Source organism: Aethalodelphis obliquidens, unplaced genomic scaffold (assembly GCF_003676395.1).
Source record: "Aethalodelphis obliquidens isolate GAN/ISIS:26980383/991018 unplaced genomic scaffold, ASM367639v1 scaffold23, whole genome shotgun sequence".
Classification (NCBI taxonomy): domain Eukaryota; kingdom Metazoa; phylum Chordata; class Mammalia; order Artiodactyla; family Delphinidae; genus Aethalodelphis; species Aethalodelphis obliquidens.
In genome coordinates, this window is record NW_020837967.1 from 1,619,733 (window position 1) to 1,645,928 (window position 26,196).

At 49.7% G+C, this 26,196-nt stretch overlaps 1 protein-coding gene across 9 annotated transcripts in view; it reads left to right on the forward strand.

Moving 5' to 3' along the window:
* The window catches only part of LOC113628238 (calmodulin-alpha-like), a 135,987-nt gene that overhangs the window by 94,200 nt on the left and 15,591 nt on the right, over nt 1–26,196 (forward strand). For 8 of the 9 annotated variants that reach the window (XR_003435939.1, XR_003435937.1, XR_003435943.1 and 5 more), the window contains 2 exons: nt 80–2,434; nt 13,384–13,450. The gene's annotated coding sequence lies outside the window, so the exon portion shown is untranslated. Of the gene's footprint in view, nt 1–79; nt 5,176–13,383; nt 13,451–26,196 lie in introns of those variants that run through there. The other variant, XR_003435938.1, reaches the window with a different exon arrangement.

A 26,196-nucleotide genomic window follows, 5' to 3' on the forward strand; every position in this document is an offset into this window, starting at 1 on the left:
TGGGCTCTGCATGGGGGCTGGAAAAGGGGTCCCTCCTCTTCGGGGTGTGCAGTACGAACTTCTCTCTTTGAATCTGTAGTCGGTGAGTCGCCTGAATGCCTGCCCATCCAGCTCTCTCCTCCGGCCAACCTCCTGGTTCACTTCTGAGCGATCTGGCCACCGAGGCGCCGTCGCTGCGGGGACCACGGGCCGCCGAGGGTGTCTGCGTCCCTCCGCACGGTCCACACGCCGCTCGTTTATGTTCTGAGCTCTCACAGCACAAGTTCAGCGGCCGCAATCTCCCAAGTCCTCAAGAGTTTCGGGGAACTGGCCTGGGCCAGGGGTGTCTGCTCATGGCCACTGCTGTCTGCGCCTCGGGACGCATGGCCGAGGAGACGGGAAGAGGCGCTAGAAGGTTGGTGTGGTTGACAGTCACAGGGATGCGGCCACAGACAGGGGACAGAGTCCCGTCGAGGCCTCGCTGTTCTTCCGGGCAGCTGTGCGGTCTGCTCACCTGTCCTCACTTCCCCGCGGACTGGTGAGAGAAGGGCATGTAGCAAGGCAGGTGCATCCTTTCCAAAGAGCAGAAAACCAGCGATTCCTCCCCAAATGGTCCATCAGGCCCAGAGCTGAAGGTCAAGCTCGATGTTCTGTGCCAGGACCTCCTCCACTGCCTGTCTCTGAAGAGGCAGCAAGACCTTGCCACGGTCTGTCCCTCTGCTCACCATCTGAATGACACTAATCTCGGCGTCCATGCCACGTGCCATCCCAGGCAGCCTCCTGACAGCAGGATGGGGCCCGGGTCTGCATTCGGAACCTGAGTTCTCCACACGTACCCCTGTGCCTGTGACCCCAGCCAGTGCAGACTGAGAGGTCTAACAGAAAATGGACAATCAACAATCTGACGGTGCTTCCCACTAACATGCGTGGGAGTTATCAGAAGCCACCATGAAAGCTGGGTGTCAGGCCCTGTTCCAGCCACTGATCAATTCTGATTTTACTTCCAATGTACTTCTGAGGAAATGGAGGCCCAGAGATGTCAGCTCTTTTGGCCCAGGTCACACAGTTAGGCAGAGGCAGAGGTAAGATTTGAACCCAGGTACTTGGAACAGCAGTGGTGCTCCACCGTTCACTGTACAGACACTACACCCTCTTAGACCTAAAGAGGCGTCTCCCTGTGACCTCCAAGAAGCCATCCGCCTCCAATGGCTCTAATGTAGGTAGCAGGGCTGGGGGAATTTTAATGTCACCCCTTTGTCTTAGTGAGCTCGGCTGCTGTAACACAACACCACAAACTGGGCGGCTTATAAATAGCAAACGTTTATTTCTCACAGTTTTGGAGGCTGGAAGTCCAAGATCAAGGTGTGGCCAGGGTTTGTGTCTGCTGAGGACCCGTTTCCTGTTTCACAGACAGCTGTGTCCTCAGCTGGAGGAAGGGGCGAAGGAGCTCTCTGGGCTCCCTAATCCCATCATGACACTAATCCCATCGTGGGGGCCTCCACCCTCATGACCTCATCACCTCCCAAATCCCCACCTCCTGACACCATCCCCTTGGGTTAGTGCTTCAGTGTATGAATTTGGTGGAGGACAAACATTTACTCTGCAGCACCCTTGCTCTCCTTCCTGGGGCCTTTTGGTTTGGGTACATAGAAACATTATTTGTGGGAAAACTCAAAATGGACAAGCTTTGGGGAAATGCTGGGGTACTGATGTGGGCATGGAAGGAAGCTCACATCCTGAGGGCAGGCACCGCGCCTGCCTGCTCCCTGCCGTACCAGCGTACTCTGGTACTCTGTACTCTGGCCCAGGGCCTGGTGCAGAGTGGTGAGAGCTCACTGATCGTTTCCTCCGTGAGTGACTGGTGATTTTTAACAGGTATAACCTATGTGACTGCCAAGCAGATCCACTGGAGTCTCTACGTCCTCAGGCTTTGTTTGCAGTCTCGCCAGCATCCCATTAATTGAAATGCTTGTGGACTTACATATTCTTCGGGTCTGCTCACGACACAGGATCCCCCAGGTGACCAGGGTCTTTATCCTGGTCACCTTAACATCACCAAAGAGAAGAAGCATCATGGAAAATCTCCTCTCCACCTGGTCCTACCCTTCCAGAGGCCCCAGGCTCTGCTGGACCAACGAGCTGGAGGAACTGTGGGTGGGCAAGGCTTGTAGTATCCGCTTGGTGCAGCAAGTCCATGCCCGTGGGTGCACACACTGCACGTGTGTATCTATGCGTACGTGTCCAATACCATTTCCTGGAAGGCCACAGCTATGCCATGAAGAATGAGTGACTCACTGCCCCACGGAAGTCCTCGCCATCTCACAGGCCTGTCTGGAGCTGCCCAGGTCTCATGGTGAAGGATGCTCAGCTCACTGAGAGCCGGTGCCCCGGACCCCGCCCTCAACCATCTGTTTGGCTTTTGGCCACTGAGAAGAGAAACCTGCTAACTCTCCAGGTAATACCCTCTCTCTTTAGCTTCTTAAGTAAATATTCCAGAAGGGGAATCAGTCAGGTCTCAGACAACAGCAGAAGTCTGAGAGAAAACGGGTCCCGTATCTTCCCATCCAGATCACCAAGCCACCATCTCCTCTGCATTTCCCCCACCTCTGGCTCTGCAGATAACCGCTCTGTCCTTCTCCTCCTGGCATTTCCTGACTGTTACTCATCGTTCACTCAACACTTTAGGAACCTACTACTGTGTTAGATTTTATGCTTGGCCCTGAGGATACAAGGATGGGTCAGGCAGCATCCCTGCCCTGAAAGTAAAAACTGAGATCAGCCAGGACAAAAAGCTTGCTCTGAGTCGAGTGCTGGCGGGTGTTGTGAAGAGGAAAAGGAGAAGCTGAGTCCTGGACCACTTCTCCTTGCAGGTGAGCAGTTCAGAGAGGAAAGTCTTCACTGCTTTGGGTCATCCTTGGAAACCGGAAGGCAGGACTGGTATGGGTATCCACATTCCCAAACAGTTCTGCTATGTTAACAGTATGTGGTGGCTCTTTTTCCTAACCACGCACCCCTGGTCCCCCGGAAGTACTCTCTTCAGCATAGAATCGAAGACGTGGCCTGTGTGTGGTTGGTCCCGCACAACCAGACCCCCTAGAGAGGGTGAAACCGGACCAGGATGGGACTGGAAAGATCTGACGCCTTTGCGCAGAAGCAGAAAGAACAAGGGGAGGTCTGGAGGCATCCTGAATCCAGTCTACCTTCGTCCTGACTCCTTTTTAAATTTCATGAGCCAAACCATCTCACGGGATGACCTGTACAGTTAGGAAGCAGGGAGAAGGCCTGTGTTCACAATCCCCTTGAACCCACTGGCCAGGATAGAATTTCCTCCCAAGCAGGTCAGGTCTGGGCCATCAGAAGGATCTGTCTGCTTGTGTGTTTTGTTTGTTCGATGGGAGGGGGAGGTGGGGCAGCCTGGAAACAATCAAGGTGACCGTTGACCTTTCACCAGTTAAGGTCCTACGGTCCCAACACCCAACGTGTGAACAGGTGCTGGAGGGCCCAGTAAGCCAGACACATGCAGACCACCTCCCCACGGCCCCACTGATCAGGGAACAAAGTCAGACAAACAGGCAATCCGTGACATCCTTGAAAAACATGTCTCCAGTCCCAGCGGAGAGATGGGGGGAGGCTGGGAGAGGCTTTAATCATTCCCAGGCCCCCAACCAGGAAGGTGCCCCTTCAGTGTCCGTCCCCCCTACCCCCGAGACTGAACCTGAGATCCGTCCGGTTCTGTACTCCACCTCCCTCACCCCTGCAAGCAGGACGAACAAAAGAGGCAGGAACACAAGGTTGAAAGCTCTAGTCCAGGTGGTTAGGACCACAGGGTTTGCTCCATGCTAGAGCTCCAGGTGGACCCCCGGCTCCGAGAGGCTTTGTAGCTGGAGGGGATGAACCCACAGCTCCAGCCAGTCGGGACCTGAGGTGGCGTCCCTGGGGATGCTGGAGACGGATGCTGGTCCAGTCTGTGCTGGGGTCACGAGGTGCCAGGCTCACCCAGCCCAAGGAGCTGCATGGGGCGGGGAAGGTGTACGGAAACCTCGGTGGTCTCTAGGGGGATCACAGGCGAATTCATCCACCTCAAAGCTGCTGCTTGTGATTATGGGGCAGAGGGCAGTGCATCATGGTTTTGGGATCACTTTGTGGAAGTTTTTCAGGAAATCAAGGTCTGCCGGGAGCCAGGAATCTGGGTGTGTTTAGCCCCGCGCCCTGCCCTTGACAGTCATGGAATAGTCCTGAAATCCACATGCCCGACCCGCCCTAAGCTCCCTGTTTTGGTTGGGTTTGTTTTGCCCTGTCTCATCACTAACCCTGTGGTTTTCGAATGCCTCCTCCCTGCCCCTGTTCCATGAGGTCCCTCTGTCCCCACAGGGGTCTGCTGCCAGGAGCCAGAATAAATAGTGGGAGCTGGAAAAGAGGAGGGTTGAAAGTCAGCGGCTCCCACGAGTCTCTCTGTAGGGTCTACACCCCACCCAACCTGCGTTTCATCTGCACACCACGGCTGGCTCCGGCACTGCCCTGGCCCCAGCTGCTGGGACTCCTCGAGTTTCTTTAGGTTGGCAGCAAAGGGAACCGGATGCTGCTGCCCTGGAGGACGTCGTGTTCTTACATCTGCCTCAGACCACAGCCCTGTGACCACAGAGATGGAGAAATTGATTTCTTCCCTTTCCCCCAGTCGTCCCCAATGTGACTACCTCTGCCCGCAGACACCCTGGTTGCCTTGGATGTGAGTTCTGCTTTCCCTTCATCCATAGAGGATAAATGGCTGAGGTGTCACAGCTCGCAGATTTCATAGCCACAGCTCAGATGCAATCAATACCTTCCTATAACAACCCCACACAAGATACAGGATCTTCGTTAAGTCATCAAATATTTTTCACAACTGACACTCAGATAGGAGCCTGATTAGCAATTGGTTTTCATTCTTCTTGGTTGTGGTATTTTAGCTATTTCCTTCTATCTTTCTTTTTTCCTTTTCCCCTTCCTTCCTTCCTCCTTTCCTTGCTTCCTTCCTTGCTTCCTTCCTTTCTTTTATTTGTTAGCTCTAATATTCTTATTCTTCAAAGTATTTAGGTAAAGAGAGTTCCAAAAAGCCTTTGGTCATTTATTCTAGTGTCTTTCAATAACCACGGTCAGCAAGTTCTAACTTCAATCATGTTGGCAGCTAAAATAAACAGGGCTGTTTTCTCTCAAAAACGAGAATGTCTACACTAAAAAGCCTTAGTTAGGTTCCTGTATGAGTCATTCTGTGTTAATGTGGGAAGATTCGGATGATTAGCCCGAAGTTTCAGGAAGACGTCGCATCAAAGGAGGGCTGATAAAACACAATCTCAGGAGGTGAAGCCTGACTCTAAGAGGCTGTCATACACCCAGGGCTCGAGTGAAGCTCATGAAATAACAGTAATTTATTGAACAATTACTCTAGGCCAGTCCTGTGCTGAGCAAGTTTATTCGTTATATTATTTAATCCTCCCAACCGCCCTCTGAAAGAAATATTGTTATTTCCATATTCCAGTCAATGCCTTCAGAGTCCATGTTCTCCCCAGGGTCAGCCACTCACAGGCAGAGCCTGGTCCAGGCGGGGCTGTCTGGCTCTGAGGCTTGGGCTCTAACTGCCGGGACCCTGGGGGTCTGGGTCTTCTTCCCTTGTTCTTTTTTTTTTTTTTGATTTCTTTATTTTTATTTATTTTTGGCTGCGTTGGGTCTTCCTGGCTGCTTGCGGGCTTTCTCTAGTTGCGGCAAGCGGGGGCTACTCTTCGTTGCGTTGCGCGAGCTTCTCATTGTGGTGGCTTCCCTTGTTGCAGAGCATAGGCTCTAGGCACACAGGCTTCAGTAGTTGTGGCATGCAGGCTCAGTAGTTGTGGCTTGCAGGCTCTAGAGTGCAGGCTCAGTAGCTGTGGCTCACGGGCTTAGTTGCTCCACAGCAAGTGCGATCTTCCCGGACCAGGGCTCGAACCCATGTCACCTGCATTGGCAGGCGGATTCTTAAACACTGCGCCACCAGGGAAGCCCATTCCCTTGTTCTCATTCTTGGCAACTAGCGGCAAATTACTTTTCTTCGGTGGCTTCAGTCTCCTTACTTTGCAATGGCATTATTGGCATTATTGTCAACCATTCACTAAAGAACATCAATGGACAGTTCCTGGCACTGCTCTAAGGGCTGTGAATGGGAATTGCAGCTATACAGCCCCCAGGGTTGTTATGGAGATTATATTATGGGATGGTGTCTAGAGATCACTTAGCACAGAGCTGGCACACAGCTGGTACCTGACAGACAAGGGCTGGCTCCTAACGATGGCACACCACAAAGCCTTCCCAGAGTGCCCAGGGCCACCAAACTTCTCTTCTTCTGAGCTGAGTCTGCTCCCACTGCCACACGGTCACCTGCTGATAAGGTCTCGCTCTGGCTCATGTATCCTCCAGTGTCTAGCAAAGTGCTAATGGCATAGAAGAGGCTCAGAAACATCATTTAGCTGATGCCCCAAATGCTCTCTACCCGCTGCACCAGGCACGCAAGTATCTCCATCCACACCACTGGTGTGATCGCTCATTTCAAATGTCACACTGGCTGAGCTAAGCGATGCCCAGTAAACGTGATTTCCAGATGTGGCTATGAGGGTATTTCTGGAAGAGATTAGCATTTGAATTGGTGGATTGAGGAAAGACCACCTTTGCCCACGCAGGTGGGCACCATCCAGTCCATCAAGGGCCCGAAGAGAACAAAAAGATGGAGGAAAGGGGGAGTTTGCTCGCTCTGAGCTGAGACATCCATCCCTTGGACATCGACAATTATTCCTGGTTCTGGGGCCTTCGAACTTGGACTGAATCACCCCCCACCCCCAGCTCGCTTGGGTCTCCAGCTGGTAGATGGCAGACGGTGGGGCTTCTCAGCCTCCATGATCACACGAGCCAATTTCTAGCACAAATCTCCTCTGTATGTCTATATATCCGATTGATTCTGTTCCTCTAGAGAACCCTGAGCAGAGTGGCTGGGTCCTAGGCCCACTCTTACCAAAGCAAATAGACAATCAACTCCCTTGGTACAGAATGAAACAGTTCTCCTTGAGTAACTGTTTTTGTTACAGTCATTTTTGTCCTGAGAGATTTCAAGTGCTTTTAAGGGTCCTTGAAGCTTGAGGAGACTTCTGTCGAATCAGCTGTGAGGGGAGTTTTCTGGTCCCTCCGCTGTCAGTGAGGGAACGCCAGGTTCAGGCCTCTTTGGGAGAGTCGGCAGGTGGAGTCTTCTTTGAACTCAGGCCGGGGCAGAGACCCCTGACCCCGGGTTCCCCCAGAGGCCCTGGGGGGAGGGGCAATGAGATCATGTCTGCAGAGGTCCCCAGCCACTTGGAAGGCAATACCGCTGTAATTTCTTGGAAAAGCCTTCTCCTTCCCATGGTTTCTGCTCACACCAGCTCAGTTTTCCTCACCTAACCGCCGCTCACAGCAGCCTCCTGCTCTTGCCAGATTTCCATCTGCTTGCCCTCCCGGCCCCTCCTCTGGGCTCTCCCCTCAAGGCCAGGTGCCCATCTGTCCACAGGAGCCTGAGTTTAAAATCCTGTGGTCTCCACCAGCCATTTAATCCTCCGGATCACTCTAACAAAGGGTGTTTGGGGGTTGGGGCAACATGTTTCATTTTGTTGTTGCATTTTTATGCATTCTCTCACTCTGGGTACAGGAGTCTGGGGAAGGAGGAATCCGGGGAGTAGGTTTTCGTGGTAGGAGATGCTCACCTGTTGGAAGCACAGTCATATACGTTTGGGGGGGTGCTCTGCCAGTCCGCAGCTTGTGTGTGATGACCCCACCCCCAATGGGCTCCTTCTCAGTGCCTGGGGTAGAGTTGGGCGGGGAGACCATGTCCCTCCGTAAACAACTCCACCCAGGACACCTCGGGTCTGGGTTCTGGTTCCGCTTCTTGTGTTGATTTTCTTGGGGGTGGACGGAAAACCCCTCTCCATCCTGAGTTCTGACCCTCTTATCTGAGGGATGGCTGTCGCCATCCAGCATCCACAATTTTCCGTGAGAGCATGGGATGCTTAAGTGGAGACAGAGACGTGAAGGAGTTTACGGGTCAGACGGATGTGTGAGCCATGAGTGTGAGGAAGGGTACAGGTGCCACTGGGGAGGGGCGTCCAGGGAGACCCTAGAGCTGACTTCTCCACATGGGATGGAGCAGGTGGCAGGTGGGCAGGGCCTTGAATAGCACTCCAAGGAGAGTGGGCCTTGCCCTGAGGACCAAGTGTTCTTAGCAGGTGTGGGCGGAGCTTGGCAAGACCAGAGCCAGAAGATTCTGCCAACTCATCCCTCGGGCTGGGGCAGCAGGGCACCTCTCGGACGCACATAGTGAGTAGAAGGCCCAGTGGAACGCAGTGACTCCAAGTCCTAAAGGAGCCTTGAGATCTCTGGACAGACTCAAGCCAGAGGAAATTTTCTGAAAGCGGCAAGCGTTGTGTGCTTCAGAGCAAGCTCCCTGCCCCACCACTGGTTAGTCACTTTGCACACATCACCTCTTCATCCAAAAGCTGGAGGGTAGGGCTCCTCCAGCTCTGAAAGGAGATGCTAGGAGCTCTAAAAGCAGGGGAGGCTCTGGCTGATGCTTCCACACTGGAAGGTGGGACAAGGTGGTGATTACAAGTGTGGGTTCCCAGGTTGTACATTTCAAACTTCCACTATGTCATGTCCACTATACCATAATAAAGTCGGAAAACAAAGAGCAGGGGTTCTGGGCTACAACGCCCAGGCTGGAGTCTCACCTCCACCACCAATAGGTGTGTGACCTTGCGCACATTCCCTAAGTCCTCTGGGCATCCGCTCTTCTTTAGCCAACTAGGGATCATGGTGATATCTACCCCACAGATGTAGTCTGAGGATGTCATGGGATAATTCGTGTGAACACTTGGACTGCACCTGACACATTAGAAGACTTCCATAAAATGAGCCTTTATGAGGACTGTTTCTCCAGCATTTTACTTTGAAACCATCCCGGGAAGATTGAATAATAAGGAGTCTTTTGGGATTCTTGGATGTAGGAACTACGAGGCTCCCCATGTTCCTAGTGAGGAAACTGAACCTCAAAAGGTTAAATACCATGCAGCATCGCACTGCTGAAAAAGGGGCAAAGCACAGTTGGGAGGCTGTCCTCACCTCTCATCACCCAGCCTGGCCGGGAGGAGGGACACGCCAGCCTGAGCTTCACAGAGCATCTAGTTCAGAGGCACAAAAAATTGGGGGCTGTCTGGCTTCCCTGGTGGCGCAGTGGTTAAGAATCCGCCTGCCAATGCAGGGGACACGGTTTCAATCCGTGGTCCGGGAAGATCCCACATGCCGCGGAGCAACTAAGCCCGTGTGCCACAACTACTGAGTCTGCGCTCTAGAGCCCGCGAGCCACAACTACTGAAGCCCGCACGCCTAGAGCCCGTGCCCTGCAACAAGGGAAGCCACCACAATGAGAAGCCCGTGCACCGCAACGAAGAGTAGCCTCTGCTCGCCGCAACTAGAGAAATCTCGAGCGCAGCAATGAAGACCCAACGCAGACAAAAAAAAAATGTGGGCTGTCGTGTCCTGGAGGGCGTCTCCCAGACAGGGCTTGGGGTTGGGGGGGAAGTGCAGGATCAGAGGAGGCGGTGGTGGAGGCAGGACCCCAGCCGGCCACATCAACCACACAGGCCTGCACTGCTCCACGGGTCGAGGGAGGCACCCTCATCTCCTCTTCCAAGCAGGAAAGACACCTGACCCGAGGCGGCCGAGCACTCCATGCCAGGTAATGGGTCCCAGCTGCGGCCGCTGGCCCGCCAGCCCAGGCTCAGGCCCCGGCTCCCTGTGGTTCTGCAGCCTGGCCGAGCTGTAACTCAGAGCCTGGGTCTCTCCAGCCCAACGTCTGGAACCGCCCGCCTGCGGGTCTACAGAGAGCAGAGTAGGTGCTCAGGGCTCACTGAACGTTGAGACGACGCATGCGCGGTGCGTGGGCGCGTGCATGAGCGCCTGGCGTTGTCGGTGACGCCCGCCCAGTGGTCCAGCTCCCGCCCTTAGCAGCGCGGTGCTGAGAAGAGGGGCCTGCGGGGCGGGAGGACCTGGCCCCTGGAGCCTCACGGAGTACAGCAGCAACAGCAGCAGCAGCAGGCTGACCCCCCGGAGCCGTCTTCCGAGTGACCGCTCGCGCTTCCCCTGCACGCCTCACGCCCGGACTCAGAGGCCCCGAGGCCCCACGCAGGGCTGGCTGCTGCCTCCGGGAAGAGGTGAGCAGAGAAGGGAGGCGAGGGCCCGGGGGCTTGGGGCTGTGCCCCCTCCCAGGGAGGGACGAAGGGGCTGAACTGCACAGGCCTGGGGCAGGAACGCTTGGAAGAGTTAACAGGAAACCCACCAGCCAGACTCTCCTCTCTGCTCTCCAAGAGGATGGGGGTCTCTGGGGGTCCGAGGAGGGGCGCGATGAGAGAGCAGGTCTGACCACAACCCGCTTCTTCCAGACGCCCATTTCCGAGGCGGGGCGGGGGGGGGGACCCCCGAGGCAAAGCCCTCAGCCCAGACGCGGGAGCCTTGTCACTTGGCCGTTTTATGTGGTTTGGAAGTGAATCGGGTTCTGGGTTTTGAGGCCAAGATACTTTTTTTTTTTTAACTCCCCCCCACCCCTTCCTCTTTGGTGAGCTTGTTATGACTGGTTTTGGAGCCTGGCTTACGGAGCGGGGAGAGTGTGCAGGCTGTGTGGGTGTCGGGGCCCTGACAGGGGGAGGCAGCCCGGAGGGGGCCTGCGGAGGCCCGGCACCCCTGCAGGGGGTGGGGGCTGCCTCCCCAAGGGCAGGAGGAGGGGCGGTGGCGTCGTCCCACCTGGCCGGGGTTGGGGTTTAGGAGGTGGGGAGGTAGTACCCTCAGGTGCAGGTACTTTGCGTCTGTGAGTTAGATTGTTCTCTGGTGCAGACATCATTTATCCGCTCAACTGTTTCTCCTGTGCGGGGTCAATCGAGGCCCACCAGGACGAGAGACGCTTCAGGCGTGCCCTCGGCCAGCCCCAGGAGGCGGTTGGTGGTGGCCCAGCTGCCCTGGGCAGGCGCGGGGGGCTGAGCGCCAGGGGTTTCAGGGGCGCCCGGCGTGCACTGCCACCAGCATTCCACAGTGACCACAGCCCCGGAGAGGCTGAGGACGCGGTCCCAGACTAAACATGAGATGGGAAAGCCTGACTCTGAAAAATGGCTATTTTTACATCCCTCTTCCCCAAATTCCAAGGTGCTGAGATACGATTTAAAACAAAAAGAAACCAAAAAAAAAAAAAAGGATAGGGGGAAAAAAACCCCACCCACTAATGAAAGTTATTCGTTCTTTCAACATTTCTGTGGGGTGCTTTTACCCAGCAGCCCGTTGAAAGAATGCTGATTTTCGGGGGCCCACTCAGACCTACAAAATCCATCACAGGAACAGGCCTGGAACTCTGTATTTTTAACTGGCACCCAGCTGACTCTTGTGCAGCACGTCTGCTCATTGTGGGGCCTGCTGCCAGCCACTGGGCCAGGCACTGGAGACACCGGGTATTCAAATCCCAGGGAATTCACAGCCACGTGGAGACACTTACCACAAAAAGCAACCATTTAATATCCCTCATCCCAGTGGGATCCAGGCAGAGCCAGTGAAAGCTCTTGTTGGAGGATCTGGGGTTGGTTTTGCAGCCCCAGAACCAGGAGTTCCTCTGGGCCTTGGAGGCAGAAGACAGAAGGTTCTGGTTTCCAGGTGTGGGGGTGCCCCCAGCAGCCTGCGTCCAGCCCCCTTTCTCTGCAATGGCCCAGCCCCCAGCCCTTTCTCAGCAGGAGAAGTCAGGGTCACCGGGGACACTCCAGACTGGCTGGTGGCCCACTGAAAGGCCTCTTTCTTACAGCAAGCGAGTGCGAACCAGAGAGGGAAAGTGACTTAGCCCAGGTCGCCCAGCCAGGGTAACTGCAGAGCAGAAGCGAAACCGGCCTTGGGGCCCACAGCTGTGCTTTGGCCCAGCTGTATTTCCTGCAGAATTAAATTTTGAGAGCAGAAGTGACCTCAGAGATCTTCACAGTCCACCTTGAGTGTCTCAGTAAGGAGCCTGAGGCCAGGGAGGTGACACTCCTGCCCCAGGGCCACACAGCTCAGCAAACCTGGGCCAGAAAGGGGGCAGCCAGGCTGACAGGGCTGAGATCCAGGCGGGTAGGGCCAGGCCTGGGTGCCAGGCAGCAGGCCGGACCATCGGTGCCCCCTTGTGGCCAAACACCAGAATGCCAGGCTTTCCCCCATGGCACCTTTCACCCCACAGGTCATCAGCCAGTGAGGCTAAGGGGGTCTGTGTGTATGGCGACTCCTCAAGTGGCTGGCCAGAATTTTGGGGTGAACCCTTAGTTCATCCATGAGAGCTGCAGACACACGGAGGACCCCAAGCTTAAGGGAGGTTCCTGCTGAGGTTAAAAAGCTTAAGTCGGGGATCTCTCCTGGCTCAGGCTTCAGTAGTTACAGAGCCCAGGTGCCACTTCCCCCAGAGCAGCCCCTCGGCAGCCCAGTGGCTAAATCCCTGGCCTGCTCGTTATCAGGCTGACCTTTCCAGGCAGGGGTGCTGCAGTGCTTGGTCCGTGGTGCTTCTAAGAGTCCGTGAAAACATTTCAACTTGAAGTTCTTCCAAAATAAATAAGGAAGAAAATGAATATAATAATGATGTATATATAATAATCCAGCCTGCAATATGTAATAATCCTACAAACACAATCATGAAATATAATTTTTTTGTGTGTGTGTGTTTTAATGGGGCAGGAGACCATGAACACATGACATGCGTGACTCGGGCCCACGACAGTCACAATGCGGCCTGGAGCTCTTATGAAGGCAAAAAAATACATTTCCAGAGAAGGAACAAGATTAGGCCACCCTCGTTTGTTTACACAGAGTGGACTGGCTCATCTGTTCTCTGAGACATGCAGACAATCTTGAATAAATGGTGTAACCTCTCAGAACCTTCTCTCATCTGAAAAACAGAGAAGAAAGGAATATGTCCCCAATACAGCTCCTGTGATATACAGTAGAGGCTCAAGAAATGGGAGCTTAATAATAATGTCACAGACTGGTAGCTTATGTCCCCCCAGATTCCTGTGTTGACGCCCTAACCCACACTGTGATGGTATGTGGAGGCGGGGCCTTGGGAGGTGATTAGGGGTAGATGAAGTCATGAGGGTCATGGATTCGTTTTCTTACAAGAAGGGAGAGACCAGAGTTCCCTCCCTCCACCCTGTGAGGACACGTGGAGAAGACCGTTGTCTGCAAGCTGGGAAGCAGGCTCTCACCTGGGCCTGGCAGTGCCCAGGACAGTGAGAAACGAATGTGTGTTGTTTCAGCCCCTGGCCTGTGCTGTTGTGTTGCGTTGTGACAGCCCGAGATGAGAAGAATAACCTCCATCGTTATTCTTTGCAGGACTGACTGCCAGGCGGGAGGAAAAGCAGACTCATTTGCTTCGATCCCAAGGAGAGAATGAAGGCCGGTAAGTAAGAGCTTCACCATCATCTCAGAGCAAAGCCTGAGTTGTGCAAAGAGGGGACAGACGCCGTCTACAAGTGGCCAGTCCCGCGTGGCCGGGCGGGTAGGTGGTTAGAGCCTCCACTAAGGGTCGGGCCCAGGCCCATGCGCCGTGGTGGGAGGTACGGTGTGGTGGGGGGGGGGGAAGGAGGACATCTCCCTCTGCAGGGGTGAGAGGACCAGGCTTCGGGGGCATCACAGAGGGCCCGGAGGGTCTACTCTGTGTCCCTCTGGGTGGCAGTCTGTCGCCGACCACCAGCATGGCGGGGCTGATTGCTGAAGTGGAAGTTGCCCTGATTTATCTCTGGTTTTCGCTGACTCTCTGGCTTGAGGATAGGGTGCTGTGGCCTCTTTCACCCTCCAGGCACTGTGGACGGGTCGTGAGGCTGGGTCGCTCTGCCAGGACACCCTGATCACTGTTGGTTCAAAGGTCAGAAACCCCAAAGGGCAGCTGAACTTGTGGCAACTGTGGAGACGAGCTTAGGAACCTTCTGCAGCACAGGACCATCTTAACCATTTCCCGACCGTTCCTCCCTGGCATTCTCTCTTTTCAATCTTCCGTGGAACCAGGGGTTGGCAAACTGTGGCCCATGAGCCAATTCTGGCCCACCACCTATTTTTGTAAATACAGTTTTATTGGAACACAGCCATGCAATTCATCTGTGGTTGACTTTGCCCTGTAATGACAAAGTAGAGTAGTTGCAACATATGTTCCAAAAAACTGAAAATGTTTACTATCTGGTTCTTTACAGAAAAAGTTTGTCAACCTCTGCTCTAAACCACAGGCAGTACCTAGCTACCCCCAGACTTATTATGTAAAAATAATGAATCCTCCTTTGTGTAAGACAAGAGGTCAGCTTTCTGTTATTCACAGCCTAATTGATATAATAATACTTACACTTGAGGTACATAGAGTTTACACAGCTATGGGAGCATAGCATAGCAACTTTGGGGAAATTAAGAAAAAAGCACACCCCAAATTCTCTTCATTAGAAGAAGGAGCATGGTCATCCAACTGGACATAGTCCTACATAACTCCAGGAGGCTCTATTCACACCGTAGTCTGGGTGGAGTTGTGAAGTACACAGTCTGGGCAGCTGTACGTGGCAGCCCTGTAGCCCTGCCTTCATCCATTCATTCAACCAGTATGTGTGGATTATCTCTGTGCCAGATACTGGGGAAGGTGAATATAACATGGTCCCCAAAACAGCTATACTCCAATAAAAATTAATTTTAAAAAAATGGTCTCAGGGCTTCCCTGGTGGCGCAGTGGTTGAGAGTCCGCCTGCCGATGCAGGGGACACGGGTTCGTGCCCCGGTCCGGGAAGATCCCACATGCCGCGGAGCGGCTGGGCCCGTGAGCTATGGCCGCTGGGCCTGCGCGTCCGGAGCCTGTGCTCCGCAACGGGAGAGGCCACAGCAGTGAGAGACCCGCATACTGCAAAAAAAAAAAAAAAAGGTCTCAGATCTTTAGAATCTTACAGTACAGAGGAAGTAAACCAAATATTGCTATGTTAGGGACAGAACTACATCCCCCTTACCCCCAGTTCATGTTGAATCTATAACTCCCAACGTGACTGCATTTGGAGATGGGGTCTTTAACCAAGCTTTGGGGTAAGTGTCCTTGAAGGCAAACATAATTCAGCACGTAGCTTAGCTCTGAGCCTGTGGGACAAGGACATGCTGGCCTGCCAGTCTGCATTCAGACGGTGAGCCATGGCTGGCACCTTCCCTAAGTTCAGGCGGGTGCACCCAACCCTGAGATTTTCCTTGACTGATGTGCTGTTTGAGAAGCAGGAACAGACCTGGGAGATGTGAATTCAGTTGCCTGGATTTCTCTTTCTTTTTTTTTTTAATATTTATTGATTTTTATTTTTGGCTGTGTCAGGTCTTACTTCATTGCAGTGCACAGGCTTCTCTCTACTTGTGATGTGCAGGCTCTAGAGCACGTGGGCTCTGTAGCTTGCAGCACATGGGCTCTTAGTTGTGGCTCGAGGGCTCAGTAGTTGTGGCACGTGGGCTTAGTTGCCCCCGCAGCATGTGGGATCTTAGTTCTCTGACCAGGGATCGAACCCGCATCCCCTGCATTGCAAGGCAGATTCTTAGCCACTGGACCACCAGGGAAGTCCCAGTTGCCCGGATTTCTTCTCTCTGGTCTAAATCAAAAGGCCCTCTTCCATCTGGGGGAGTAAAATGCTGACAGGCCCTGATGGGTCTCTGGGCTCACTTAGGCCGTGTACCTGACCTGTTCCAGGTGAAGTGTGTCGGACTTTAAGCTTCCGTCTCCCTTTGAATGCTTGATTTCCTGAGAATATGCTATTTTGGAAAATAGTGTTTTCTTTCCCTCAGCTCAGATGGAAACTCTTTCTGCTGCCCCTCCTGTCTCCCTGTTCCTTAAATGTTGGCGTGAGGCTGTGTCAGAGAAAATGTGGCCTCTGCTCTGCCCAGCGGCCAGTCCTCCTACAAGTCCAGTGTCCTGCAGGGCCAGAACTGAGTCAGGTTAGGTTGTCCCAAAGGAGGACAAGAGAGCAAGGACATGACATCTGGCTCCAAGAGGGACACAGACATGCCTCGGCCCTCATGGCAGACAGGTCCTTCTCCTCCCTCCTGTATGACGTGCACAGCAGGTGCCCAGGGAGGCTGGTCCAAGCCTTAGATGAGGATGCATCTTCTTGGCCAGCAGAGCTGGGGCAAAGTCCAGAAGGAGGTTGCATTTTGCACACCTTATCCCCAAACCTGCACAGGGTTTTGCTGACGTTTCAGCCTGGTCTTGAGGGAATGCTACAGGTGGAACCGGGGTCCTAAGCTGAGTGAAGGGGGTGGTCAGCCAGCTCCATCTCTTGATCCCTTTACTGTGTGCGTGCGTGTGTGTGTGTGTGTGTGTGTGTGTGTGTGTGTGTGTGTGTGTGTGTGTGTGTGAGAGAGAGAGAGAGAGAGAGAGAGAGAGAGAGAGACTGACTGCCATTTTCCCAGGAACTCAGGCTTAAATTCACGAGACCACCATCTAGACTTAATGCAGTCATTCTGTCAGTCCAGTTGCTTTACATCTGAGCTGGAGGGCACAACCTTCCTCACTGTTGTCCCTCACTGCCACCTCTCCTTACCCCTCCCCCACTCCTCAAAGAAACTTTAACGGGCCTCGCATCTCGTGCCTCCAGCCTCTGCATCTGTTTGTCTGTCTCCCAGCTCCTGTTATTCCTTAAAATCCCTCAGAAGGTCCCCTCCACCTCCAGAATAAATCTCCCTGCCCTCCTTCCTTTCCACTGTATTTCCTGATGCCACGTCGCACGTGTCCTAGGCCACAGTAGGTGGCCTTTACTGTGTTCCCTGGCGGTCCCTTTGTGGGCCCCCAACACCCATTTCACCCCAGTGATTAGTCTAAGCAAATCTCCATCACTTCATTGCCAACAATTGGTTCAGGAATGAACATTAGTCCACATCTGCCCAATGTCTGCTGAGTGGGCGGTGGGGCAGGGCTGGGGGGAGCTGCAGAAAGATGAGGGATGTCTGTTAGGGAGATTTAGGGAAAGTTTCCCCCATCCTAAAAGAGAACCCCAGAAAAGAGATGATATCACTTAGGTCCTGGAGGGGACCTAAGATCTTTGCTTTCCCCTCCCAACACCCAGCTCAGAACCGTGTATTGGACATGTAATACATTTCTACTAAATAAGGCATAGACAGATAAATGATAGACATAGATAGATGGATGACAGATAAATACATAGACACACAGACGTGATGGATGGATGGATGGATGGCTAGGTGGAAGGAAGGGAGGGAGGGAAGAAGGAAGGGAGATGGGGGGGAAGGAGGGAACATCAATAACATGGACAGCTGTTATCTCTGGCCTTGTGGAATGCTGTTGGAGCCATGTTAAAGGTCCTGGCTAGATAAGGGACAAAGACGGTGGAGCAGAAGGACGTGCGCTCACTCCCTGTTGTGAGAACGCCAGAGTCACGGCTAGCTGCTGGACAGTCATCGACAGGAGGACACTGGAGCTCACCAGAAAGGGTACCCCACATCCAAAGACAAAGGAGAAGCCACAATGAGACAGTAGGAGGGGTACAGTCACAGTAAAATCAAATCCCATAACTGCTGGGTGGGTGACTCACAGACTGGAGAACACTTATACCACAGAAGTCCAACTACTGGAGTGAAGGTTCTGAGCACCACATCAGGCTTCCCAACCTGGGGTTCCGGCAACGGGAGGAGGAATTCCTAGAGAATCAGACTTTGAAGCCTAGTGGGATTTGATTGCAGGACTTTGACAGGACTGGGGGAAACAGAGACTCCACTCTTGGAGGGCACACACAAAGTCATGTGCGCATCGGGACCCAGGGGAAGGAGCAGTGACCCCAGGGGAGACTGAGGCAGACCTATCTGCTAGTGTTGGAGGGTCTCTTGCAGAGGCGGGGGGTGGCTGTGGCTCACCGTGGGGATGAGGACACTGGTGGTGGAGGTTCTGGGAAGTACTCCTTGGCATGAGCCCTCCCTGAGTCTGTAATTGGCCCCACCAAAGAGTCCAGGTAGGCTCCAGTGTTGGGTCGCCTCAGGCCAAACAACCAACAGGGAGGGAACCCAGCCCCACCCATCAGCAGTCAAGCAGATTAAAGTTTTACTGAGCTCCACCCACCAGAGAAACAGTCAGCTATACCCACCACCAGTCCCTCCCATCAGGAAACTTACACAAGCCTCTTAGATAGTCTCATCCACCAGAGGGCAGACAACAGAAGCAAGAAGAATTACAGTCCTGCAGCCTGTGGAACAAAAACTACGTTCACAGAAAGATAGACAAGATGAAAAGGCAGAGGGCTATGTACCACATGAAGGAACATGATAAAACCCCAGAAAAACAACTAAATGAAGTGGAGATAGGCAACCTTCCAGAAAAAGAATTCAGAATAATGATAGTGAAGATGATCCAGGACCTCAGAAGAAGAACGGAGGCAAAGATCGAGAAGATTCAAGAAATGTTTAACAAAGACCTAGATTTAAAGAACAAACAAACAGAAATGAACAATACAATAACTGAAATGAAAACTACACTAGAAGGAATCAATAGCAGAATAACTGAGGCAGAATAACGGATAAGTGACCTGGAAGACAGAATGGTGGAATTCACTGTTGTGGAACAGAATAAAGAAAAAAGAATGAAAAGAAATGAAGACAGCCTAAGAGACCTCTGGGACAACATTAAATGCAACAACATTCACATTATCGAGGTCCCAGAAGGAGAAGAGAGAGAGAAGGGACCTGAGAAAATAGTTGAAGAGATTATAGTCGAAAACTTCCCTAACATGGGAAAGGAAATAGCCACCCAGGTCCAGGAAGCGCAGCAAGTCCCAGACAGGATAAACCCAAGGAGAAACATGCCGAGACACATAGTAATCAAATTGGCAAAAATTAAAGACAGAAAAATTCTTGAAAGCAGCAAGGGAAAAATGACAAATGACATACAAGGGAACTCCCATAAGGTTAACAGCTGATTTCTCAGCAGGAACTCTACAAGCCAGAAGGGAGTGGCATGATATACTTAAAGTGATGAAAGGGAAGAACCTACAACCAAGATTACTCTACCCAGCAAGGATCTCATTCAGATTCGATGGAGAAATCAAAAGCTTTACAGACAAGCAAAAGCTAAGAGAATTCAGCACCACCAAACCAGCTCTACAACAAATGCTAAAGGAACTTCTCTAAATGGGAAACACAAGAGAAGAAAAGGACCTACGAAAACAAACCCAAAACAATTAAGAAAATGGTCATAGGAACATACATAGCGATAATTACCTTAAACGTGAATGGATTAAATGCTCCAACCGAAAGACACAGCCTTGCTGAATGGATACAAAAACAAGACCCATATATATGCTGTCCACAAGAGACCCACTTCAGACCTAGGGACATATACATACTGAAAGTGAGGGGATGGAAAAAGATATTCCATGAAATGGAAATCAAAAGAAAGCTGGAGTAACAATACTCATATCAGACAAAATAGACTTTAAAATAAAGAATGTTACAAGAGACAAGGAAGGACACTACATAATATAAAGGGATCAATCCAAGAAGAAGATATAACAATTATAAATATATATGCACCCAACATAGGAGCACCTCAATACATAAGGCAACTGTTAATAGCTATAAAAGAGGAAATCGACAGTAAGACAATAATAGTGAGGGACTTTAACACCTCACACCAATGGACAGATCATCCCAAATGAAAATAAATAAGGAAACAGAAGCTTTAAATGACACAATAGACCAGATAGACTTAATTGATATTTATAGGACATTCCATCCAAAAACAGATTACACTTTCTTCTCAAGTGCACATGGAACATTCTCCAGGAGAGATCACATCTTGGGTCACAAATCAAGCCTCAGTAAATTTAGGAAAATTGAAATCATATCAAGCATCTTTTCTGACCACAGTGCTATGAGATTAGAAATGAATTACAGGGAAAAAATGTAAAAAACACAAACATATGGAGGCTAAACAATACGTTACTAAATAACCAAGAGATCACTGAAGAAATCAAAGAGGAAATAAAAAAAAAACCTAGAGACAAATGACAATGAAAACACAACGATCCAAAATGTATGGGATGCAGCAAAAGCAGTTCTAAGAGGGAAGTTTATAGCTCTACAAACCTACCTCAAGAAACAAGAAAAATCTCAAATAAACAATCTAACCTTACACCTAAAGGAACTAGAGAAAGAAGAACAAACAAAACCCAAAGTTAGCAGAAGGAAAGAAATCATAAAGATCAGGTCAGAAATAAATGAAATAGAGACAAAGAAAACAGTAACAAAGATCAATAAAACTAAAAGCTGGTTCTTTGAGAGGATAAACAAAATTGATAAACCATTAGCCAGACTCATCAAGAAAAAGAGGGAGAGGACTCAAATCAATAAAATTAGAAATGAAAAAGGAGAAGTTACAACAGACAGTGCAGAAATACAAAGCATCCTAAGAGACTACTACAAGCAACTCTATGCCAATAAAATGGACAACCTGGAAGAAATGGACAAATTCTTCGAAAGGTATAAACTTCCAAGACTGAACCAGGAAGAAATAGAAAATATGAACGGACCAATCACAAGTAATGAAATTGAAACTGTGATTAAAAATCTTCCAACAAACGGAAGTCCGGGCCCGGATGGCTTCATAGGTGAATTCTATCAAACATTTAGAGAATAGCTAACACCCATCCTTCTCAAACTCTTCCAAAAAATTTTAGAGGAAGGAACGGTCCCAAACTCATTCTATGAGGCCACCATCACCCTGATACCAAAACCAGACTAAGATACTACAAAAAAAGAAAATTACAGACCAATATCACTGATGAATATAGATGCAAAAATTCTCAACAGAATACTAGCAAACAGAATCCAACAACACATTAAAAGGATCATACACCACAGTCGAGTGGGATTTATCCCAGGGATGCAAGGATTCTTCAATATACACAAATCAATCGATATGATACACCATATTAACAAATTGAAGAATAAAAGCCATATGATCATCTCAATAGATGCAGAAAAAGCTTTTGACAAAATTCAACACCCATTTATGATAAAAACTCTCCAAAAAGTGGGCATAGAGGGAACCTACCTCAACATAATAAAGGCCATATACAGCAAACCCACAGCAAACATCATTCTCAATGGTGAAAGACTGAAAGCATTTCCTCTAAGATCAGGAACAAGACAAGGATGTCCACTCTCACCACTATTATTCAACATAGCTTTGGAAGTCCTAGCCATGGCAATCAGAGAAGAAAAAGAAATAAAAGGAATACAAATTGGAAAAGAAGAAGTAAAACTGTCACTGTTTGCAGATGACATGATACTATACTTGGAGAATCCTAAAAATGCCACCAGAAAACTACTAGAGCTAATCAATGAATTTGGTAAAGTTGCAGGATACAAAATTAATGCACAGAAATCTCTTGCATTCCTATACACTAATGATGAAAAATCTGAAAGAGAAATTAAGGAAACACTCCCATTTACCATTGCAACAAAAAGAATAAAATACCTAGGAATAAACCTACCTAGGGAGACAAAAGACCTGTATGCAGAAAACTATAAGACACTGATGAAAGAAATTAAAGATAATACCAACAGATGGAGAGATATACCATGTTCTTGGATTGGAAGAATCAATATTGTGAAAATGACTATGCTACCCAAAACAATCTACAGATTCAATGCAATCCCTGTCAGATTACCAATGGAATTTTTTACAGAGCTAGAACAGAAAATCTTAAAATTTGTATGGAGCCACAGAAGACCCCAAATAACCAAAGCAGTCTTCAGGGAGAAAAATGGAGCTGGAGGAATCAGACTCCCTGACTTCAGACTATACTACAAAGCTATAGTAATCAAGACAATATGGTACTGGCACAAAAACAGAAACATAGATCAATGGAACAGGATAGGAAGCCCAGAGATTAAACCCACACACCTATGGTCAACTAATCTATGACAAAGGAGGCAAGGGTATATAATGGAGAAAAGACAGTCTCTTCAATAAGTGGTGCTGGGAAAACTGGACAGCTACATGTAAAAGAAGGAAATTAGAACACTCCCTCACACCAAACACAAAAATAAACTCAAAATGAATTAGAGACCTAAATGTAAGACCAGACACTATAAAACTCTTAGCGGAAAACATAGGAAGAACACTCTGTGACATAAATCACAGCAAGATCTTTTTTGATCCATCTCCTAGAATAATGGAAATAAAAACAAAAAATAAACAAATGGGACCTAATGAAACTTCAGAGCTTTTGCACAGCAAAGGAAACCATAAACAAGATGAAAATACAACCCTCAGAATGGGAGAAAATATTTGCAAACGAATCATCAGACAAAGGATTAATCTCCAAAATACATAAACAGCTCATGCAGCTCCATATTAAAGAAACAAACAACACAATCCAAAAATGGGCAGAAGACCTAAATAGACATTTCTCCAAAGAAGACATACAGATGGCCAAGAAGCACATGAAAAGCTGCTCAACATCACTAATTATTAGAGAAGTGCAAATCAAAACTACAGTGAGGTATCACCTCACACCAGTTAGAACGTGCATCATCAGAAAATCTACAAACAACAAATGCTGGAGAGGGTGTGGAGAAAAGGGAACCCTCTTGCTCTGTTGGTGGGAATGTAAATTGATACAGCCACTATGGAGAGCGGTATGGAGGTTCCTTAAAAAACTAAAACTAAAATTACCATATGATCCAGCAATCCCACTACTGGGCATATGCCCAGAGAAAACCATAATTCAAAAAGACACATGCACCCCAATGTTCACTGCAGCACTATTTACAATAGCCAGGTCACGGAAGCAACCTAAATGCCCATTGACAGACGAATGGATAAAGAAGGTGTGGTACATATATACAATGGAATATTACTCAGCCATTAAAAGGAACAAAATTGGGTCATTTGTTGAGACGTGGATGGACCTAGAGACTGTCACAGAGTGAAGTAAGTCAGAGAGAAAAACAAATATCGTATATTAACACCATGTATGTGGAACCTAGAAAAATGGTACAGATGAACCAGTTTGCAGGGCAGAAGTTGAGACACAGATATAGAGAACAAACGTATGGACACCAAGGGAGGAAAGCCGCGGGGGAGTGGGGGTGGGGGTGTGATGAATTGGGCAATTGGGATTGACATGTATACACTGATGTGTATAAAATTGATGACTAGGTCTTCCCTGGTGGCGCAGTGGTTGAGAGTCCGCCTGCCGATGCAGGGGACACGGGTTTGTGCCCCAGTCTGGGAAGATCCCACATGCCGTGGAGCAGCTGGGCCCGTGAGCCATGGCCGCTGAGCCTGCACGTCCGAAGCCTGTGCTCCGCAACGGGAGAGGCCACAACAGTGAGAGGCCCGCGTACCACAAAAAAAAAAAAAAAATTGACAACTAATAAGAACGTACTGTATAAAAATGTAAATAAAATAAAATTAAAAAGAAAACAAAACTAGTACTAAACTTTCTTTGGGTTATTTGTATGGAAATATGTGAATATAAATGTTTCAGACGTTACATGAAATTCCTAAAAATCTTATATGTTCTGGTATGTTATAAGTCATAGTTCTAGTTATTATTTTAAAATGTATATCTCAGAAATAACTAAATTTCCTTGTCAATTGCATTATTATGAACTTTCATTAAATCTTTAACCATGGTCATTTTTAAGTCTTTTGTCAATTACAGACAGTTCTGGGTGTACTCTGATGCTTTTGCAAAAATGTTCCTATAAAAGGGTTTCATCTTCAAGGAATTCATGGAAAAGACTCTGACAAGTACAGGTTTCTGGTAACTGACTATACTGCTGAACTGAATGAATAAGCATTTTCAGAACTCTAATGGAAAACTGATGAATTCATAAAAGTGCTAACAAAAGATCAAGATGAAAAAAAATTAATTACATGGCACTGAGTGAACTGATGAGGATGATTATAATTTTTGTGACTTTCTGTTTGAATAAAAAAAAAAAAAAACTATAACAGAAAAAAAAAGTCCTGCCTGCACTGGGCAGGGGCTGGGTCCCCACTCTGGCTGTAGCTTCCTGAGCGCCATGAGAAATACTCCTGACCCCGGGTACCTGCCTTCCTCAGTGTCCCCCCCAGGAACCAGCCCAGGTGGGCATTCTGATCTCCTAAGAGGACCAGATGTCCCAGTTTGGGCAAAAGGACCTCCTGAGGAAATAAGGTGCAGCTGAGGGTTCAGTCTGGCAAATCCCCAGAAGGGAGAGAAGCATCCCCATCCTGCCATGCACTCGGATGCAGCCGCTCCCCAAGTTATAGTTTTATTCTGCTGTTTTCAGTGCAGAAAATGGCAGCACGCCCTCTCCTTTACTTTATGAAGCTGCTCAAGGGCCAGGCTTTACCAGGGGCCTGGATTCACTTGGAAATATAAAAAACACCAGAGGAAACTCAATCCACGGTGGCCTGCCCTCGTTCACTGGTAAGACAGAGATTTATGCAACGTCTCTGGATCTCTTCCAGTCATCTGTCACTTCCTTCAGCCATTGGAAGGAACATCCTGAGGGAAATAATGATTCACACCGGGGCTGTGATCAGAGCCATCTGTCCGCACCAAGTCCGTACACTTACAGCGTATTCCTGAAGTTCAGACGCTTGGCTGCATCTGGAAGTCGACACAGACGGCAGCAGAGAGAAAGTGTTATTCTTTGTAGCCAGGAGCTGGGAATCAACGTTCCAAGGACTCCAGCCTCAGAAGCCTGGCTCCCTGCGATTCCTCCAGAAAGCACGGAGCAGGGTCCACGACAGCAAATGGCCTCGGCATTGCGAGGCTGCATACATCTCCCTAAAGTACTAGACGTCAAGGACATTTCACTAAACAGGGCCTAGAAGCTAAAATCCGAGAGCCTGGTGAAGAGGAAACCGCAGCAGGCAGAGCAGTGGTCCCCAAAGTGTGGGTCTTCCCGACACCCCTCCAGCAGCAGCCACGTTCCCCTGGAACCTACTGGAAATGCAGATTTTTGGACCTCACCCCAGACCGACTGAATCAGGTTCTCTGGGGTTGGGGGCCCAGCAGTCTGTTTTAACAAACCTCCCAGGTGACTCAGATCCATGCAAAAGTTTGGGAACCACTGGAACAGAAGCTGAGGAAAGCCCATGATCACCTCTATCTCCTTCCTGGCAGATCAGGGTGTGGGACTGGATATTTTAGGTCCGTTTGACCCCAACCCTGGAAATCCCAGCCTAGCTGCTTTCAGGCATTACTCCCTGACGGAAGACAGTGCTTAGTAGGTAGCAGACTATGCTACATATTTTAATAAATGCCGATTTTTAAGCCACATTTTTGCTTGGCAAATGGTGTGTCCTAAGTTTATGTTCAATAGACACCACCATGTTGAATCACGACCATCAGATTTGCAAAATACTCCTTTCTTGTGTTAGTCAAGGTTCTCCCCGGAAACAGAACCAATGGGATATGCATATCCATGCAGACAGAGAGCAGGGGACTTATCACACAGAGCTCACTCGATTATGGAGGCAGAAAGTCCCACCATCTGTCTGCAAGCTGGAGACCCAGGGAGCTGGTGGTGTATTTCAGTCCAAACCTGGAGGCCTGGGGACCAGAGACACCAATAGTGTAAGTCCCAGTCAGAGGGCAGGAGAAAGCCCACGTCCAGCTCAGCAGTCAGGCAGAGAGTAGATGTCCCCTCCTCCCCGTCTTTGTTCTCTCCCGGCCATCGAAGGATTGGATGGTGCCCACACATTGAGGATAGTCATCTTCTTTACTCGACAGTGGTCTTCTTACTCTACTGATTCAAATGCTCATCACTTGCGAAGAGAACCTCACAGACACCCCAGAATAATGTTGAACCTGCTACCTGGCATCCCTTGGCCCAGTCAAGGTGACCCATAAAATTAACCATCACATTCTTCATAGAATCCCTTCCTCCCAATCCACCCCGAGGCCTCCCACCCGTGAGTGTCACTCCAGGTAGTAACCAAACTCTGCTGGGACAAGTTTTCAACATCTCTTTCACCCCTAACTTGTTTCTTTCTCATCCAACTTTTGCCCAATAACTTAGAAATTTATTTTCCTCTCTCTCATTATTCGTTTTCTCTCTCCCACTCTTCTCCCATTTGGGGCACCAAACTGGACTTGCAGGTGACTCACAGGAGTCCTGGAGGCATACCTGTGA